A 17,772-nucleotide genomic window follows, 5' to 3' on the forward strand; every position below is an offset into this window, starting at 1 on the left:
ATCTTATTGAAAGCCTTTATTAGGACCTCCAGGTCTTGCCTCTTGCTGGCATGACGACCCAGAGCCTTGGGTCAGAGATATAAAGTCTTGACATATCAAAGATGACCCAACTTGTACAGTGAGGGAGTGTGGTTGTCAAAGAGGCCTGTGGAACTGGAAAAGACCTGGGAAGATGTCTAGGCCAACTCATTTTGTATATGGGGAGGCCGACTCTTAGGCATGGATGAGTCATGATACTTGCCCAGGCTCACACAGATGATGGTAAAAGTGATTCAGGAACCTGGATGACCTGTGTCCACATTCCAGCTCCATCATCTGTAAGACCTGTATGACCTTGGACAGATCCCTTCCCCACTGTGGGCTGCTATTTCTACTTCCAAAAGGAGGGGACCCACCCTCTAAGATAACCTCTGGGATCTCTTCCAGCTCTCCAACTAGAACTCTGCCATCCTGACTCCAAATTTGGTGATCAGAGTTGGGCTGTAAGGTGGTGAAGCTTGGGACTAGTTCTGGAAGATTAGGGCACGGGTTCTTATCCTGGCTTCCATGGACCCTCAAAAGATCAGGGGCTAGATTTCAAGGCGTCCATGAACTTGAGTGGGGAAAAGAATTCAATCTTTATTATTCTCAACCTCTAACTGAAATTTAACATTCCTTCAATTATTAATTTTAAAAAGCAACAACACATCATTCTCAGGTGTCCATAGTCTTCCCCAGATAGCCAGAGGGCTGGGTCCATGATGTAAAAAAGGCTAAGAACCCCTGCATTTGAGGGGTTCGGAGATTGGCCATGAGTCTCCTTTCTTGGGCCAGGTGTACAATGGTGGTGATATATCATTGAGACTGCTTCTGGGGAGCCCTCGTCCTTGCCTTGTCTCAGTCTGAGCTGCACCACTGGGAAGTCCCTGGACCTCCAGCTCAGAGGAGGTCACTGAGCTAGATCACTGCAGGATAGGAAAAGCTCAGAGACAAAGTCACTGACCAGTCCAAAACCCAGGTCTGACAGTGACCAGACAGGTCATCTGCTTCAAAGTAATTCATCTTTATGATGTCACATCCTCATTACCTCCTTACTATGTGCTCAGCCCTGGACAAAGAGCCACATCATCAACAGGACAGAAAACCTCAGGTGGGGTCATGGAAAGTTGGATATGACTGAACAACAATTGTCAGCGATGGCTGATTGCCAGGTGTAATGGCCTTTTCTTCATCTTTATCCCTTTTGACCCCTCTGCAGCCTCTGACGTTATTTATTTATTCATTCATTTATTCATTCATTCATGCATGCATTCATTCATTCATTCGTTTATTTGTTTGTTTGCTTATTTATTTTGCGGGGCAATGAGGGTTAAGTGACTTGCCCAGGGTCACACAGCTAGTAAGTGTCAAGTGTCTGAGGCTGGATTTGAACTCAGGTCCTCCTAAATCCAGGGCCTGTGCTTTATCCATTGAGCCACCTAGCTGCCTCTGATCACATTCTTCTTGATGCTCTCTTTTCTCTGGGTTCTCATGACATTCATCTCTCCTGCTTTTCTTACTACCCTGACTGTTTTTTCTCAGTCTCCTTTGCTGGATCTTCATCCAGGTCACACCTACTCTCCATTGGTGTCCCTTAGGCTTCTGTCCTAAGCCTTCCGCCTCTTCTACCTCTACAGTATTTCACTTGGTCTCGGATTTCATTATCATCACCTCTGTGCCAATGATTCTCCAGTCTCTTTATCCAGCCCTAATGCCTCTGCTGACCTCCAGGCTCCCTCCTGCACTTGGATCTCAAACTGAATGCCCTGTAGATAGCTTCAAATCAGTCTGTTCAAAAGAGAACTCATTACCATTGCCCCCCAATCTCCCTCCTTCTCGGCTTCCCAATGACGGCCAAGGAGCCTCCATCCTTCTGGACCCCATGCTCTCAATCTCTCATCCTCTACTCACCCGCCACACCCCCACATCCCATCTCTGCCAAGTCCTGTTATTGTGCGTTAGCTTTAACACTTCTTATATACACTCCCTTCCTTGTCCTGTCACCATCCTGGTTCAGGTTGTCACCAGATCATGCCTAGACCATGACAATAACCTGTTGGCGGATGTACCTGCCACGAGTCTCTCCCCACTCAGCAGTCAGATTGATCTTTTTAAAGCACATCCCCCACCCCCAAACCACCTCCTTTCAGTAAACCCCACTGGTCTGGGCCACCTCAAGGATCAAACTCAATTCTGTTTGGAATTCAAGCGGGACAGTGACCTTGTTGCTGTTCCCAGAAGACGCTGTCACGCTCTTGACTCTGAGCGTTTTCTTGGGCTGTCCCCCATGTCCAGAGTGCTTTCCTCCTGACTTCCCTGGATTCCTTCCAGGGTCAGTTAAAGCCTCACCTTCTACAGAAGTCTCTCCTGATGCCTTCCCTCTGCTGATCATCTCCCATTTACCCCACCTATAACTTGTTTGTACACAGCTGTTTGAATGTTGTCTGTGAGCTCTTTGGTGAGCAGGGGTTTTCTTTTGCCTTTCTTTTTATCCCCAGTAGTTAGCAAAGTGTCTGGTACATAATAGGTGCTTAATAAATGCTCATTGATTGACTGACCTTCTCTGTAAAGGGCACTATTCTGGGTGCTAGTCAGTCCAGAGACAAACAAAACAGTCCCTACCTTTTAGAGACCTCATACTCTACATTTTGTACCGTTGTGAGGAATGGACTTTTTTTTTTTTCGGGGCAATGAGAGTTAAGTGACTTGCCCAGTGCCAAGTGTCTGAGGCCACATTTGAACTCAGGGCCTCCTGAATCCAGGGCCATTGCTTTATCCACTGTGCCACATAGCTGCCCCAGGAATGGACTTTTATGGAAGCAAGGTAAGTTGGTGATTTAGAGCAGAGCTTCTTTTTTTTTTTTTTTTTTTTTTTTTAGTGAGGCAATTGGGGTTAAGTGGCTTGCCCAGGGTCACACAGCTAGTAAGTGTTAAGTTTCTGAGGCTGGATTTGAACTCAGGTACTCCTGACTCCAGGGCCAGTACTCTATCCACTGCGCCACCTAGCTGCCCCTAGAGCAGAGCTTCTTACACTTTTTCCACTTGTGGCCCCTTTTTGCCTGAGACATTTTTATGCTACCTTGGGTATATAGGTATACAAAATAGGTATGCATCACCTTTAATTCATGACCCCCACTTATGGGGTGTGTAACTGAATGTGGAGGTCACAAAAAATTTGGCAGTAAATGTTCTATTTTTATATCTATTTTATATATCTATATATTGGGGTCCTGTAAAAATTTCTCCTTCAAAAAGGGGTTGTGAGGGGGCGGCTAGGTGGCACAGTAGATAGAGCACCGGCCCTGGATTCAGGAGGACCTGAGTTCAAATCCAGCCTCAGACACTTGACACTTACCAGCTGTGTGACCCTGGGCAAGTCACTTAACTCTCATTGCCCCACAAAAAAAAGGGGGTTGTGAGTGGGAAAGGTGTGAGAGTCCTGATTTAGAAATGGAAGGGGCCTTGGAGATCCTCCAATCCAGAGGTGTCTCACATGCGGCCGGTAGGTGATAACATTCCTGAGTGTGGCCTGAAACAGATTAAAATATAATTGGGGGGGCGGCTAGGTGGCGCAGTGGATAAAGCACCGGCCCTGGATTCAGGAGGACCTGAGTTCAAATCCGGCCTCAGACACTTGACACTTACTAGTTGTGTGACCCTGGGCAAGTCACTTAACCCCCATTGCCCTGCAAAAACAAAACAAAAAACAAAATATAATTGGGAACAATCTAATGAAATAAATGAAAATATAATATAAATATATATAATATATAAAACCTTACATTTTAAAACCAAGTTCCAATGCAGCCCCCAGGGATCCTCATGCATGGTTTAGTAGCCGTCATTTCTATTTGAGTTTGACACACTGCTCTGTTCCCCGCCCCTCCCCTCCACACACACCTTTTACATAGGAAAAAACTGGGTTGGACTTTAAAGAATGGGTAAGAATTCTGTGTATGAAAGTGGAGAGCAAAGATGCATTTGTGTGGTGCATCTAGCCAGGGTAGTAGTATAGTAGTGCAATAGTAGTGCTGGTAGTAGTTGTAGTTATAGTCGTAATGATAGTAGTTGTATAGTTGTTGTTGTTGTGGTGGTGGTGGTAGCTGGCATTCACATCGAGCTTTAAGATTTGTAGTGCCCTACAACATCATCTCATTTGATCCTCACAATACCCCAGGGAGGGAAAGACTCTTCTTATCCCGAGATGAGACTTTGAGAGAGAGGTAGAATGACTTGCCCAGGGTCACAAGGTGTCGGAGCCCTTCCTGACTCCAGTGCAGGGCTCTGGTCCTTGCTCTTCCTGCTGGTAACCAGGAGTCTTCATGGGCAATCACTCCCACAGAGCTGGAGGACAATAAAAGTGGCTCGGCTTTGGGTGATGACTTTAACACCTACTGAAAGTCCAAAATTGCCTTTGGAATTATCCAAGCAAGATTCATATTCACTATTGCCTTAATGTCCAGTGTCTCTTTTTGGTCCCCTCATTCTCTGGAAATTGGTTGTATATGGATGGTGTGCAAGAAAGTGGCCAGAAACCTAATTCAACCTGAGTTCAATCAGCCAGCACTTAATAAGTGCCTACTATGTGCCAAGCATTGTGTTAGTGATGTAAAGATGAAAATGGGATAGTCTCTGCCCTTGAGGAATTAGCAGTCTATTGGGAGAGACCACACACACACACACACACACACACACACACACACACTTCAGAAATTACAAATTAATTGTAGGGCACGGGAGTACCCAATTTGCCTCAGTGCCTAACATAGGACATTGCACTGCTATGGGCTTAAAAGATGATTTTTGAGTGAATAAATTCAGTAGTCAGAATATCAGATCAGCTGGAACTCTGAAAAGAGCCTTGGATTTGGAGACAGGGGTCCGGATGTGAATCTGAAATCTGTGAGTTACTGCCCTCAGGCAGTCACTGCCCCTCTTTTGGGATCTTACTGGATGAACTCGGGCCCATGAACAGCACCTTTCTAGCGTGTCCTCATTACTAACCCTAAACCTGGGAGCTGCAGGGCCTCCAGGCAGCTGGCTAAAGGGGAGTGGGGTAATCGATGAGAATGTCTGTGATCGACTCTCCTGAGCTCCCATCCTTGGCTAGCTTGCTCAATGCCTTCTGTCCTTTTGCCCTCCATAAACCAATTTAGAAAGCAATAAGCAGTTCTTTTTGTCTCTTCTCTCCAGGGCAGTTCCCTTCCCTATTTTGTGTCTAATTTGAATCATAAAATCACCATAATGATGAAATGGCCTCCTTTGACCCTATAAAATTGGTAGTTGTGCCCCCTGCCCGAGGCCGAGGAGAGTTAGTGCCTCATCGCTCAGGCAGAGTGGGCTCTTCCTAGTTGCTATTTCCCAAGGCTCCTGTGGTTACCAGAGTAACGGTCAACACTGGCAACTTCTAGAGTGAAGCCAGTTTGGGGGAGCCTGGGACTCCTGCACTTGACAACGCACCGGGCTTGCTTTGGGGCTGCCACTGAATTGGCCTCCCTTCCATGAGCTTCCAGGTGGGTGGGGAAGAGAGGAGGCATCCTTTTGACAAGGGAAACCCAATGGACTCTCTCAGGCGAGGACGGCGCGGGGCGGAGATGGGGGGGGGGTGCTTCTCTGACATGCCTCCAAGTCCCTTGCATTCCCCACCTCACCTCGGTTAATCAGCTGGGTCACATGTTTGTTCAGCTACAGCCAGATTACTCCATGACAACAGAGGCAAATGACTGTAAACAGAGACTGGCCAGTCTGTCTGAAGTGTGAGGGCTCTCCTCACACAGAGCAGCCAGTGTCCTTTCCTGCAGGAGGAAGTGAGCGAAGGCTATCCACATTTCTTTTGCTGCCTTTCTGTTCTGTGACTGGAGACTGAGAGACCTTTTGAACCTTAGACCTCACCTACCCACAGTCCAGTTCCCTGATTCTACAGAGGAGGGAACTGAGGCTCCAAGAGGGAACATGGCTTGTTCGGGGTCACAACCACCAGGGGAGGGTCAAGAAGGGACAGGACAGTGTCTTGACTCCCAGTCTAAGAATGACCATGCCTTGTTGTTTCTAGGCACCGATTCACAGTGATGGGACAATAACCAGAACATCAATGGAAAAAGGGAAGATAATGTCACCAACCGAGAGACTGCCAGTCACCTGGTACCTGCCATTATGGGTATTTAGTAAATGTCTGATTGTTGTCATTTAATAAATGTCTGATTGTTATAAGTTAATAACTGTCTGATTATTATAATTTAATAACTGTCTGATTGATGATACGTAATCACCATGATACACAGTAATATTTATCCAGCAAAATGAATGGAGCCAGGGGCTGCCCAAAGATCCAGAATTTGATCCTTGGCTTCAAGGAGGACATTTCTTCCTAAGGAAGATGGAAATATAATGACACTGAGTTTTATCGCAATGACAGAATGGCTTCCTTTGGCCCTTTCCTCACAACGACCCCATGCACGCAGGGAGTCAAAGTATCATTAGCCCCATTTTACAGATCAGGAAGTAAGTCAAGTGATTTGCTCATGATCCCACTGCTAGTAAGGACTGAGCCCAAAAGCCCAGTCTTCTGCACCGCAGGACCAGGGCTTGTAAGGCCCAAGTTGTAGGGTGAGGGTTAGAGCCAGAAGGGTCCCCCTTAGGGGCTGTCTAGTCCAAATTTCATTAGAAAGGGAACTAAGACCCAGAGAAGTTAGGGGATTTGTTCAAGGTCATGCAGAGAGTGAGCAGCAGAAGCAGCATTTGAACTCAGATACTCCATCTTCCAAGTTCATGCATTTTTTTCTTGCCGTCCCCCTTCTTGGAACATTCTCCCTCCTCATTTCCTACAAGCTTTCTTGGCCTTCCTCAGGTGTTAAAATCCCACTTGTGCAAGAAGCCTATCCTGATGCCCCCTAATGTTGGTGCCTGCCATCTGCCGTTATCTCCAGTTTACCCTGCCTGTTGTATGTTGCTTGTTTGTACAGAGTTGTCTGTTTTCATGTTCTGCCCCCGCCCTCCCCCATGAGACTGTGAGCTCCTTGAGGGCAGGGACTGTCCTTTTCCTTTCTCTGTATCCCTTGTGCTTAGCAGAGTGCCCGGCACATGGTGGCACATGTTTCTTGACAACTAAACTCTTTTCAAAAATCTTCAGGGACTCCCCATTGCCCTGAGAGTAAATTACAAGCTTCCTCAGCTGGCCTGCAAGGCCTGTGGGAAGCTGCCTTCAGGCTCCTTTTCCAGTCTCATTTCATGTTATTTCTATTTGTGAACGTCCCAGTCTGGCCATACTGAACTATGGAAGCTGTTGGCTGAACTGGACAACCCTTCTCTGGCCTCTGGCCATCTGTCCACACAAGTGGCAAGTGGTCAAGCTGGGATCTGAACCCAGACCCAAGTCTTAACCAGGTTCCTCTCTCTGCTGTTTCTTGCAGGAGAAATTCCTCCATCAGGGGCAGTTCTGATTTTGTGTTTTTATTCCCAGCACCTCCCACAATGCCCAGCACATGGAACTAGGGCCTTCATAGTTGTGAACTGAATTATATTTGTCTTCTCAATACTTTGTACAGAGTAAGATCAATATAATAAATTCTACAAGAGGGTTAGAAATCAAAGGCCTCAAATGCAGTGGGGAGAGAGGGAGGGAGGGAGAGAAAGGAAGAAAGGAGGGGGGGAGAGAGAAGAAAGAGAGAGGGAGAGGGAGAATGAGAGGACAGGGGAAGGGAGACAGGGTGGAGAGAGAGGGAAGGAAGGGAAGAGAAGGAGAGAAAGATGGAGAGGGAAGGAGGGAGGAGAGAAAGGGAGAGAAGAACAGGGAAAGGGAGGGGGAGAGAAGGAGGAGGAAGAGAGAATAGGAGTACTCTGGATTGATGTAGGTTTCATGTCAGTTCCAGGTTGGCACCTGAGGGGTAACTAGGATCAGCATAGGCAGAACTGGGGGAAAAGGCTGGAAATAGGATGAATTTAGGCCAAAGAACAAGGAGTAATTTAGTGTAGCAGCAGCTGAGGGGTTTCATCAAGCCCCTGAAAGGTAGCTTGAGGACAGATCACAATGGGTCTTGAATGCCACACTAAGGAGCTTTATTTAGCAGGCCCAGAGGAATGTCTGAAGTTTTCTAATAGGAGAGTAATGTTCCTGACTTGTATATTGAGAAATGATCTGTGGAAGGCATTAGCAGTGACCCCCCCCCACCCCCAGGACAAGACTTGGTTTTTGCTCCAAGTACTTGACAGGACGGTTTTTCCATCAAAAGAAATGCAGATTTAAAAACGAAACAAAAGGGGATATCTGGGGGAAGCAGAGGTGTGGGAGTGGGTGATGAGTTTGGTCTAGGGAAGTTTGAGGTCCTGGTGGAGATGTCTGAGAGAAGCACTAAACCAGGTGTGTTGCTTAAGAGCCAGTCCAGGCTAGAGAGAGGTATTTAGGGAGGCCAGGAAGGTTCCTGAGAAAGAGAAAGAGTTGTCAGAGGCAGGAAGAGGACCACAAGTGGGCCAGTAGGAACCAAAAGGAGGAAGGAAAATCAAGGGGCTCAGAGGGTAGGGAGCAGAGTCAGATGGCGCAGAAGTCCCTGAAGATGAGGATGAGGGGCCAATCTCACTAGATTAGGACACAGTTCAAAAGTAGTGGATAATGGATTCGGGAGGACCTGAGTTCAAATCCATCCTCAGACACTTGATGTTTACTAGCTGTGTGACCCTAGACAAGTCACTTAACCCTCATTGCTCCGCTCACCTCCCCCCACCCAAAGTCAGTGGATAATGAGAAAGTAGATGTAGCAAGTATAGAGCAATGTTTGGAGATTTACACCACACTGTAAAAAAGTGATCAGCCCGTCATTTATACATACAGTATGGAAGGTTCTGGTTCTATCACACTATCCTTTAGGCAAGTCATTTAAACCCTGGCTTCCATTTTTCTCCCTCAGGAAAAGGAGACCTTTGGGCCAGATGATTCTTAAAAACAAACATTTTTCCAATGAACAAATATTCATTTTCTGTCCTTTCCACCTCCTCCCCATTAGGAAAAAAAAAAAGCAAAATTCTTGTAAACAAATGTGCATTTTCAAGCAAAAAAAACCTCCCCCAGTTGGCTGTGTCTTCCATTCTACCATTGCCTCTCTTCTAGGAGGTGGGTAACAAGCCTCATGATTAATTCTCTGGAATCATGGTTGGTCACCCTAAGAGTCATAGTGCTGAGGCCTTTCAAAGATTTTTATCTTTACAGTATTGTATAAATTCTTTTCTTGGTTGCATCCGCACAAGTCTTACTGAGACCAGCACTTTAAGCATTTCTTATGACTCAGTAATATTCCATTCCACAAGTTGTTCATCCTTTCCCCAATTGACGGCATCCCCTGGGCTTCCAGTTCTCTGCTACCACAAAAAGAGCTGCTTTCAACCTTTTTTGTAGATGCTTTTCCTCCCTCTTTGCTCTCTTTGGTGTACAGACCTAATAGGATTATACTGGCTCAGAGGGTGTGCACAGTTTAATGACTTCGGGAACAAAGTTCCGGGTTTTTTTCCCCCAGAATAACTGTACTGATTCACAGCTCCACCAGCAGCCTATCAATATGCTTGTTTTAATGAAGCCTTCCAATATTTATCTTTTTTCTTTTGTCATCTTTGCTGATCTGACACCTCTCTCCCCACCAGTGCCTTAGTGCCCTCCCCCTCAAAACTTATCTCGTCAATTCTTATATATGTATATGTCATCTGCACCGTAGAGTGTAAGTTCCTTGAGGACAAGAACTGTTAAATTTTTGTCTTTGTATCCCCAGTGGCTAATACAGTGCTTGGCAGTAGTAGGTACTGAAGAAATACTTGTAGGTTGATCCACTTATCAGCTTCTTTCTACCTCTCAGGTTATGATCCTATGATCTTTTGAAAATTTTTGGTGATTCCAATTTGTCCCTAAGTCCCCTTATTGTCCCCCACTTCTCACAAAGCGTGACTGCATATATGGTCACAAGTTACTGCTCAATAAACATGGCAGGGAAAGGCAACTGGTTTTAAATGAAAACTTTAAGGTAAGTTTTCAATAACTAAACAGCATTTATTGGTGCTTTTACTTAATGTATTTTTGTCTCCTGGGAATTTTTAACATAATCAATTTTTTTTCTGTGAAAGATTGCTCCAAGATCTTGCAATTACCATTTGGAAGCTGGTCCTTCTCTAGCTTTGAATTAGTGATTAATTTATTATAAATAGTTAATCATGTTTATTCAGGACCATCTAGGTCTGGACTATTAAATGACATCTGTGATGACATAGCAGCAGCTGGTGTGGCTCTCCCCAGCAAGGGATGTTGGAGGAATGGGGGAAGGGGAGGGAGGGAAGAAAGTAGTTGTCATTGAAATCCTTAAATTAAAAGCCTACCCCCATTGGAAAAATCCCAGGATCCCCTTCGAGCGAGGGAAGGAGAGGCTCGCCATGAACTTGAGTGTGAGCTTTTAACAACCTCCTTCAACTGACATCTCCCATCATCCCTCCCTTTGCACATCTCTCCTTCTCTCTGCTCACTCCCTCTCAGCTGCCACCCCAGGGCAGGCCCTCATCACCTTCTGCCTGAGTTATTGCAATAAACCGGGAGGTCTCCCTGCCCCAAGTCTCTTGCCACTTCTGTCTGTCTTCCTAAGGCATGGATGAGGCTGCCTCTAGGGTCAAATGTAACATCTCTCTCTGGCTCCGACAGACCTTTCCAATATAGTGCCTCCCTCTCTCTCTTGGTTTTCTTACACCTTATTTCCCACCAGGCACTTGGCAATCCAGCGGCTCTGTCCTCCATGTCCCAACTCTGTGCCTTTTCATTGGTCCCATCCGTGGAAAGCTATTTTTCCTCATCTCTGCTTTCTGGCTCCGTTGGCTTCCTTCGGGGTCCACCTGAAATCCAACCTTCTGCAGGAAGCCCCTGCCAGGCTCCCTTGATGCCTCACCCCCGAGATTCCCTCCCATCTGCCTCGAGTACATGGGTATTCAGTTAGAATATGAGCTCCTTCTGGGCAGATCTGGCCTATGCTTGCTGAATGACTGACTGATGAATAACTGAGATGGATATCATGTTTTACAGTGTGCAGAGAAGCCCCATGATACAGGCGGTATCAGCCTCATTTTATAGATGAAGAAACTGAGGACCAGCAAAGTTCCCTGGCTTGTCCTGGTCATATAGCAAATAAATGTGAAAGGTGGTTTTGAATTCAGATCATCCTGACTCCCAGCCTGATACTCACTACCTCGCAGTGCTGGTTAACACAGTGTGTTGTCAGTGCCGAGACCTGAGAGGGTCTTCCCTTATTTAAATCCTGGCAACTGGGTAGTGCAGTGGATAGAGCTAAGGATTTCGAATCTGGAAGACCTAAGTTCAAATCTTGCCTCAGATGGTAGCTATGTGACCCTGGACCAGTCATTTAACCTCAATCTGCCTCAGTTTTCTTATCTGTAAAATGATACCAGCATTTACCTCCCAGAGTTGTTGTGAAACTAAAAGGAGATCATATTTGTAAAGTTCTTTGCAAAGTGCTATGGAAATATTATTTATTAGTATTACTAGAAGAAAAGCAGCTTAAGGGTAGTAGATAGAGTCCTAGGCTTGGAATAAAAAATATCTGGGTTTGAATCCTACTTCTGAGGCTTAAAGCTATGTGATTCTGAGCAAGTCACTCAACCTCTTGCTTGGGTTTCTCTCTAAGAGGCATTGAGGAATTGGCTTTCTGTGCTGGGAGTCTAACAAGTCACAGATGCTGGAGAGTATTGGGCCAGGAAAGGAGACCTGAGCAAGAGATAATGTGTGGGCGTCCTCTCCATTGGGATCCCTGCATTGGAGAGGAAGGTCCTTAGCAAAGATAGCCGACTTTCTGCTGCTGTTGCAGTGGGGGCTCATACTTAGCTAGCTTGGTCCTGGACTCGTCCTTCAGGGGCAATCGACCCTTGAGACCATATTCAGACTGGTTCCAGGTTGTTCCAGCTGACCAAGACTGGTACTCTACTGTCATGGTGGTGTGGCCACTAGGTAGCCTAGTGGATAGAACACGGGGCCTGGAGTCAAGAAGACCTAAATTCAAATCTAGCCTTAGATACTTAGAAGCTGTGTGAGTTTGGGCAGATTACTTAATTTCTGTTGCCTTAGTTTCCTCTTCCATAAAATGGGGACAATACTATTACCTACATCTCAAAGTTGTTGGGAGGATTGAGATGATAATTGTAAAATGCCTGGCGCATCTTAAGCATTATCATTAGTTATCGTCATCGTCACCACCACCACCACAGCCTTCAAGAACCCAAGACCATCTTTAGGTCATAGAGGCATATGTAGCAGGTTACTAAGAGATGGAAGAGACCTTAGACACCAAGGAACTGTGCCCCAGAGAAAAGGAAGTGACTGATCCAAGGTCACACAGTTGGCACTGCCAGGATTTGGACCCAGGTCCTCCAACTTCAAATCCCAGGTGTTATAACTCCTGAAGCAGGATGTGTGTTATTAGAATAGAGACATGTTGTGAGTCAATTATAATTGTAATTGTGATGAATACTGTGTTGTCAATGGCTCAACTTCTTACATATTGCTGGTATGGCTTAGAAGTGTATGAGACTTAAGCTATTGACTGGAAACCCAGTTTAGAAGGGTTTAATTAGAAAGGAGTTGGTGAGTTAGCATGAATGAATGACCAAATGCCCAAGTGGGAACTTCTTGGTGTATGTTAGGTAGGAAATGACCTCCAGTTGCCCGAAAAAACCAACCGTGTTATGCTGGATCATGCTTGCCCAAGTACTCATCCAGGGTTTGGGCTCTGAGCTGCTCTATGGGATTTAAGCAGCACAGTAATGTCCTTGTTTGATCTCTTGTCCTTCCTAGCCCCGGGCCACAACATACAGATGCATTCCCAGGTGATATTTCTGGAGTTGTGCTATCCAAAGGAGGACCCTAAGTGCCCCCGGACTGTCTCTGCTCATGGGAAGAGAGCCAGCCACAGCTACACGCCACTGTGGGAGTATGAGGGAGAGCTGGAGTACCCAAAGCCCAGGGTGAGGCATTGGAACAAGCCTGGGTCCATTGGGAAAGTTTTGGGGTGTCTTTCCACTATAACTAGTTGTGCGCATTTGGTGACATTGCTGGAGTCAGGAAGGGCATAACCATCATGATCCCTCACGTTCTGTCGGCCTTTCCAGTCTACAAAGCCCTTCCCTCCCAACAACTCGGAGGTATGGTGGAGCTGCTCTTCCTCTGCTGATTTTACAGAGAAGACAATTCGGGCCGCGGCTGTGACTTGTCCTAGATCCCACAGTTTTGCCACTTACAACCACGAGCAGGCCCCAACTTGTGCAGGCTTCCATTTCCTAGTCTAAAAAAGGGGGCTTCCAAGACCTCCTCTCATTCAAAACTCTGTGACCTCTGGCTTATGAGGTACTTTGTCTCCACACAATTCTGTGATGCCCCTCACGTGGGGTTCGGAGAAGAGAGTGAGCTGGCTGCGATCACCCACCGAGCGAGTCAGTCTTCCACAAGCCCAGCTGGTGCTCTTTCCCCTGTGAAATTGTGCCCGGGTTTGCAGCTTCAGGAGGTGAAGCCACCCCAGGTTACTTTGTGACCTTGGAGGAAGTGCCGCCCCTTCCTGAGCCTCAGTTACTTCACGCAGGAGATGAGGGAGTGGGGCTAAATGAGTTATTCCACATTCAACAAGCATTTATTGAGTGCTTCCTGTGCACCAGTTTTTTAAAAAAGTCTCTGGACTCCAGGAGCTTAGATTCTAATGGGAGAGACAAGACGGAGGAGGCCCATAGGAAGGGAGGGATTCTAGAAGCTGATGTCAGGAGGGAGCAGCCCATGAACACTCTCCAAGATGGCTTCAAGGACCACTCCGTGACTGAGAAATTTTTTAAATGATTTTTTTCTTATAAGGCAAATCATATTTACAGGAGTTTAGACAATGACCCTCCAAAGACTTTCTCCGATGGTTGCCTCATCGTGGCCTGGGATGACCCTGAGGTTCATGCCCAAAGAACACAAGCTCTGATGGGTGGAGCAGGCTGCAAATACTTCAGATATGGCCCTTGAAATGGGCTGTGTCCATCATCCAAGGACCAGTCTAATGTCCTCCCCCCAGTCAAACTGGCAAAAACTCAAAAATGGTAGAGTCCAGTGTTGGATGGGGCCGTGATGGAGCTGTGAACTGGTGCGACACTTTTCTAAATCAATTTCTAATTATGTAAAGATCACTCATTCCCTTTCATCCCACTCTTGGGTTTTATACACTTGAGGCAAATAACAGAAATAAAAGATTTGCAAACCATATAGAAAACATTCATAACAATCTTATTTAAGATAGCAAAAAGCTGGAAACAAAAAGTATGCTCACTGACCACAGAATGGCCAGATTCTGGCATAAGAATGAATAACTAAGCATTTTTTAAGCACTGTGCTAAGCTTGGGGGATATTGTCAGACGAGTCAGACAGTCCCCACTCTCAAGGATCTCCCATGGTATACAGGTCAGTGCAGTTCCGGGGTGAATGGCAAGATTCCATGGTCTGTCCCCTGGGTGCCTCAGCCAGGTAGCTGGTAATGAAGCTGCTTTTGTGGCACTTCCATGATAAAACCATCTCTTCTTCTGATGTTGAACCATCTGGCAATGCCAAGGACTCTGATGGTGAGAAGTAGGGATGTTAAGGAATAATGAACATGAAAAATTCAGAGAAATGTGGGAAGACTTAAAGGAGGTGATGCGGAGTGAAGTAGGGCCAAGGGAGCCACCTACACAATGGGGGCATGTGACTGTGACAGTGCAAACAAAGACCACACTGAAAGGCGACAACCTCGGGTCAAAGACAATGGGCAAGGCTGGTACCAATCAAAGGCGAGGCACATATCCTCCCTTTCTTTTAACAAATGAAAGTCACTGAAGTACAAAGAGATAGATGCTCATGTTAATGGGTGGTTGCTTCAAATCTTGGACTGTTGGGTGGGTGGTGAGTGTGTTGTGTCAGAAATGAGAAGGCAGGAGGCAATCGGCCAGTGCCTTTGTTGGGCACCAGCGGCTCCAGAGTGGAAGGGACAGGACCTGCTTCAGGAGAAGCCCCACCCTCCTGCCTTCCCCCACCTGGCTCTTTTGAAGTGATGAATTTAGTTAAACAACAACCCTTTGCTATTCCCCCCTCTAGTCCGCCTGAGCCAAAGCTCTGTGGCCATTGCCAGGTAACTCGAACACACAGACTCCATTTCCTGGGACTCGTCTTCCTCTCAGAGGCTCTGCACACAGCCCCGCCACCCTTCACTCATGGTAAATGTTTTCTCTAAACTTTTACCAGGTGGCCACCCTTCCCAGCCTGGGGCACTGCACCAAGCGGGAGCTGAATGACAGCCTGCCCCTTGGGGATGATCACAATGACCTGGGGGAGGAGAACGGCAGGGAAGCAAGTCTCCACCCACACAGGCGTGAGCTTCGCAGGTGGCAGGCATCTAAAGCCCACCTCGGTCTGGCTGCTGCCGCTCACCCTTGCAGCCTTATTTCACGTGGCTTGGGTTTGTTCTGTGTGTGATTTGAACCCAAACCTTCTTTAATATGTTGTGTGAATGAGAACTATTCGTATTGTTACTGAAAGTATAAGAGGAAAACAATGAAAAGTTCTTTGATCTCCAGGCTTGCTCTGCAGAATTGGGCAATGGAATGAGCGATCCAGATGTTCCTCCATCCCAATTCCACTGACTAAGCCACTTCCTGGGCCCTCACCACCCTCAAAACTTGGCTCATGATGCATTTTTACTTGCCCTTCCTCACATGGCCTGGGGCCTTATCCCCAAGGGCCTGCTTTATGTTAATGAGATGGAAGGGCTCAGGAGACACTTCAAAGAGCTGACACCAGAGGGCACCCTGACCTGCTGCTTTCCTAATTCCCTGAGCAGCAGAAACTCCCAATGGTCCCCTGTCTCCAAGGCAAAAACCGACTAATTTCCTTTAAGAAAATCCCAGGGGGGCAGCTAGGTGGCGCAGTGGATAAAGCACCAGCCCTGGATTCAGGAGTACCTGAGTTCAAATCCAGCCTCAGACACTTGACACTTACTAGCTGTGTGACTCTGGGCAAGTCACTTAACCCCCATTGCCCCACAAAAAAAAAAAAGAAAAAAGAAAAAAAGAAAATCCCAGAGTGGAAAGGCACCTCAGGATTGTTCTAGTTCACCCCATCCCTGAACAGAAATCCCCTCTACAAAGTCTGGCAAGTGACTCTCCAGCGAGTGCTTGCCAACCTCCCGAAATGGGGGGTTCATTCCCTCTGGAGGCGGCCCATCCTCTTGTGGATGCCTGTCAGGAAGCTGGGCTGGCTGGCTTGGTGGTGGGGATTTGGTGCAGCACAGTGCTCCTCTTTCCGCTGTCGGGACCGAACTGAACAAAGAGAATTCCTTTTCCCATGAGACCGCTCCTCTGCCCTCCTACTTCTCCTTCAGCGCATTACCCACTAGCATCTTTAGGCCTCATTTCCTCTTGGTTGCCCATCTCGAGGCCAATAATACGACACAGTGAAGGGTGCTGAGCATCCATCCGCCACGTGGGTGTGATATCAGGAGGCCAGGGCCTTCCTTCCAGTATTTCAATCGGCCTGAAATGAAGTGACAGCGAACATTCAGAGGGGATAGTGACATATACACAGAAGGAGATGCACGCTACTCAGCAGCCTTGTGCCAAAGTGGAACAGGCTATTTTGGTAGCTAGCTGTGTGACCCTGGGCAAGTCACTTCACTCTGCTTGCCTCAGTTTCCTCACCTGTAAAATGAGCTGGAGAAGGAAATGGCAAACAGCTCTAAGATCTCTGCCAAGAAAACCCCAAATGAGGTCATGGAGAGTTGGACGTGACTGAGAAATGACTGAACAACAACAAAATGGAAATGGGCTTCAGGTCTTTTTTTAAAAATAGCATCAGAGGAGGGAACATCTCTCTCCCTCCAAGTGCTTTTCAGAGCACAGCTCTCCAATGAATGGGTAGTAGGAGGGCAATCAGCCCCATTTGGCTTGCCAGGATACAGGCACAGGCAACCGTATCAAGGCACAGTTGTATATCCTAGAATGCTGACCATACATTATATTCTATGGTTGGGGTTCTGTGTGTGTGTGTGCATGCATGTGTGTGCACACGTGTGTGTGTGTGTGTGTGTGTGTGTGTGATGGACCCCTTTGATAGTCTAGTGTAGCCCCTATCTACTAAAAATCACGTTTTCAAAAAATGGAAGAAAATGCCAAATTTCAGTTAGTAATGATGTATCCTTCCCCCTCCCAGCTCACAGACCTTCTGAAATCTATTGATGGAGGCCTTGGAAAGCCCTGGACACAGGTTAAAAACCCCCACACCTATCTGTGATTTTAGAGAGCTTTACATCAGCTCATCTGATGCTCACCCTGGGAGGGAACCAGGGATTTCTACTCACTTGACAGAAAGGGACCATTGAGGCTCAAAGAGATGGTCTGCACTGTCCAAGGTCCCGCTGTCAACGAGTGTCAGTGCCCTGCCTCTGACTGTGGCCTCCTGACTCTCCTCCACAAACCATTCCTTGTGGTCCTATTTCTACTCTCAGCCTGCACACACTCCACGGGGCAAGTACAAGGGACGGCCCTTTATTTGTCCTAAACGGGACAGTCTGGCTCCTAGAGCTGGAAGCTTGATGGAGAAACCCATGCACATCCTCTCTGTGCCTCCCCTCTCCACGCGCTCGCCAGGTAAAGTACTCCCATCTCCCCAGGATGCCATGCCTTCCTGTGCTGGGCATCCCTGCAGGGCTAGCACTGTGAACTTTCTCTGC

At 47.0% G+C, this 17,772-nt stretch overlaps 1 long non-coding RNA gene across 1 annotated transcript in view; it reads left to right on the forward strand.

Annotated features, from left to right (window-relative positions):
* The window catches only part of LOC122740148, a 23,770-nt gene extending 6,976 nt beyond the window's left edge, over positions 1-16,794 (forward strand). The window contains exons 2-3 of the long non-coding RNA XR_006354712.1: positions 6,071-6,175; positions 12,842-16,794. This is a non-coding gene — a long non-coding RNA (uncharacterized LOC122740148). The remainder of the gene's footprint in view (positions 1-6,070; positions 6,176-12,841) is intronic.
* Positions 16,795-17,772: the final 978 nt, after the last annotated feature.

The sequence above is a fragment of the Dromiciops gliroides genome, chromosome 2 (assembly GCF_019393635.1).
Source record: "Dromiciops gliroides isolate mDroGli1 chromosome 2, mDroGli1.pri, whole genome shotgun sequence".
Lineage (NCBI taxonomy): Eukaryota > Metazoa > Chordata > Mammalia > Microbiotheria > Microbiotheriidae > Dromiciops > Dromiciops gliroides.